This window comes from Lagopus leucura, unplaced genomic scaffold (assembly GCF_019238085.1).
Source record: "Lagopus leucura isolate 7727_CA_CO unplaced genomic scaffold, USGS_WTPT01 Super-Scaffold_100157, whole genome shotgun sequence".
Taxonomy (NCBI): domain Eukaryota; kingdom Metazoa; phylum Chordata; class Aves; order Galliformes; family Phasianidae; genus Lagopus; species Lagopus leucura.
Window position 1 is genome coordinate 530,338 of NW_024962334.1, and position 3,586 is coordinate 533,923.

Genomic DNA, 3,586 nt, shown 5'->3' on the forward strand with positions numbered 1-3,586 from the left:
ACAAAAAAAGTGCACAAAATGGCGGCGGGTGAAAGGGCCGGGCTTTTTGTGACACTTTGAAGAAAAGGAATTGCTATCCTTCTCTAAACATCAGAGCCTCCCAGTCTAACATCGGTTATTGCTGAAGACAAGGTTCTTCCCCCCTTCCTTTTCACTGCTGAAGCGAACTCCTCCTGCCTCCCACGCTGGTTGAACCAAGTCAGTTACGTTCTGCTTAATTGCATGAACTCGCGAAGCAGTGTAGCTCAGGGTGCAAAAGCGTGGACTGCATAGCTTCTTTTAACGCCAATTTTTGATGTGCTGAAGCACTGACACAGGAGCGAGCCTCCCTTGGGTCGCCTTACATGCTGGAGCAGTAGCAGGCAGCGACGGCAAGATGGCCCTGTTCCCCTGCCCCAGCGGCATCCTCTGTTGCTCCGGTGTGTCGCAGTGTTCCGGGCTCGGTTGTACCCTGCTGCTGCCCCGTCCAGCAGATGGGCCGACAGTGCCCCTTTCAGCAGAAACTCAGAGCTGCACTCACGTGCAGCGTTATACCGCACCGTTTTGCCATTAGTTTCGACTGAAATTAGAGCGGTAAACCAGCTTCATTTGACGCAGTAGCCCGTGTTAAAAGTTCTTCAGTGTGATATACTGCCCTTTTGGCAGTGTATGCTTAGTGATTGCTTTGTCACAGTTTAGACTTCAAAATAATTGCTAGGTCTATTTTAACTTTTCTTTGCATGTACTTGGTGTGCGCTGTTTGTCTTTTTCTGAATATTACAGCACTTTAAGTTACTGTTACCTTAAGGAACGTAGCAGTTGCAGTTGTTGCATTTATTCCCCTCAGGAAGAAAGAATTCTCATGAAGGAGGGACAGCCACAGTATAAAGAAAGGAGTAAAAAAATAGTGTCTTTTTTTGTTTGTTTTATGACCTTTGATTTGGACTACTGTAAATTGAATTTAAAAACAAAACAAAACAAAACAAAACAAAAAACCCCCACAAACATAGAATGGAGATAAGGTGCTTTCAGGATTAGAAAAATAAAACCCAAATGCTTCATTACTGTGTTACAACTTTTTCTAAGTACTCCTTTGCTGCAGCAGATGTGAAGTTAATGAAGCATTCAAGGATTATTGCTGCATATTTTAACTCAAAGCTGGCTATTCCCTAGAAGTCAGGCTTTGCGTGTCTGCTGGTGAAGAAACATGGCTGAGAAAGCACTTACACGAACTTCTGAGTTTTGACTCAATGCCAGAGGAGTAAAGGAGCAAAATACCTACACAGATCTGACCTCAGCATAAGAGGTCAAGCAGGAGGAAGATTTGATGCTGGTGGTTGTTTTCACTATAACTAAGGTAGCTTTGCTGTTGCCGCTTACACAGAGGGAGAGGCATGCTCATGCTCATGCCCTGCCCAGCAATGTGGCTGTTCCAGCACTTGGCTTGTACCTTGCACAGTCTGACCAGCACAGGTGAATGTGACTGATGAATTCAACATCAGAGGTCCACTCGAGCAGTTTTTCGTAACATTCTCTCATTTGCTCTCACTGGCTTACCTATGAAAGTCTGCAGGGCACTCTTAGAGCAGCTCTGAGGATTCGTGTGTGTCTGCGGCTTACGGGCTGGACTGGCCCTGTTCCACAGGCGGGGCAGAGCAACCTGCAGATCCACACCTCCAGAAAGGGGAAACGGAGACCCCAAATAATTAAAAACAGCGGCAACGATCTGAGGAGAAACAAACTTATTTACTAAGTATGGTATCAGAATGTAAGATAACACACTATAATACCATATAATTAGAATTGAAGCTAATAAATCAAATATAATGAGAGCGTCCAAAAGGTGGATAGGCCTCACCATAATGCTGAGTGAGTTGAGCAGCATAGAGGGAAGCCAAAGGAAAAAGGGGGCATCAGGTGACCTTGTCAGGGGTTGTATCTCCTATCTGAATGCAAAGTGTTCTGGGGAATGCAGTTCTTCTCTTCCAGACAGGTGCCCGGAACCAGAGCATTAACTCTTTAATTCCCAGTGCACTGCATGATATTTTGATGTGGGATACCAATAATCAAAATCATAAAACCATGACACATGACAGCAGCCCTCCTTGAGGTTGTTCTGAGAACTGTAACTGATCTTGAGATACAGATCTGAAGGACACATCAGTCCTCACCTACTTTTTGCTGAGACAACACACCGCTTGTGTGGCTCTCGACTGTACAAGTGCCACAAAGCAGAAGTCAACAGCTGATGTACACATTTGATATGCTTACATACTCAAGCAGGAGAGGAAGAAGGAACTCAGCTGGATTTTTCAGTTTGTCTGTATTGACTCAGTCTAGTATTTAGAGCTGTGATTTTGCACAACAGGCTATAGAAAATGCCCGCATTGTTTCTGAGTTTCTATATGTAAGCAGTAGTTTCATGACTATAAAGTTAATGTGGGAGTTTGAAGATGCCGTCTTATTTTTGTCTGCTGAGTATATTGTAAGGAATAAAAATGATGTGAGAGTGTATCTTTTACACAGCAGAACTTGAAATTTTTTAACACCTGTCAGTTCAGTGTTACATCTTAGTCTCACCAATTACGTTCACTAACATTTGTTAAGTTTGTTAAGTTTGTTCCAGGGATACTTCCTGGTCTGATATGAGAGTGTGTACAGTTAGATGATAGAAGACATGATAGAATGTGTAAAGATCCATTGGCAGGACAGGGCTGTTTTCTTCTTTCAGAACTGCACGGCAGTAATAACAGTCACATTTAAAACTCCTTCTCCCCCAGGATACTGTAATTTGCTTTTCTTTGTCTTGACATATTTTCATTAAATAATTGTACAGCGTAACACAAGCTAAGACTGCCTAGTCCCTGTTTCTGAAGATACCTCAGAATACTCTGCATGTGCAGATAATTTGGTGTGGTTTTTTTGCTCCTTCGCCTTTCTCACTTTTTCACCTAAATCAATCATAAGAACAACTTCTTAAAATGACTGCAATAAACACAGTGACAATTATTATCCTTTAGCTAACAATGGATTCTGCCATCATGTTATTAGGCTCCTCACAGATCAAGCTGGAGGCACATGAACAGGGAATGCTTTCCTTTTCCATATCTGTCACTGTATCTGCTTTGAAGAACAGCTTTGTAAGCTTCTCCCTTTATTAACTAACAAAGAGATAGAAATCTTCCACATCCATGTGTGCGTGCTCCAGATGCAGATTAACCTCATTAATGCCAGCAGCAGTCTCCCAGTCTGTCTGGCAGGTGTTGGTCTGTATCTCACTACTAGGGCTGATGCTCACTTTGATGATGTTAAATGAGCCAAGAGCGTGTTTTTGAATCAGATTGTTGGCTTGGCCTTGACGTTTTCAGATGGACCACCAGAAGCTGCACCTCAGGAGCTTGCTTCACACCCTCCCACACCACTTGGGTAGGGAGAGTACCTGAGAGCATGCAGGTACTAGTCCCAGCTAACTACACGTGCACACAGAGCCTTCACAGTGCAAAAAGAGTCCTCAGCATAGGGTATTTCGACCTGCACTATTTCTTGATGTAGGTAGAGCCAGCAATAATAGTAATATTATCAGCCTGGTGTTAAGCTAATTAGAAAC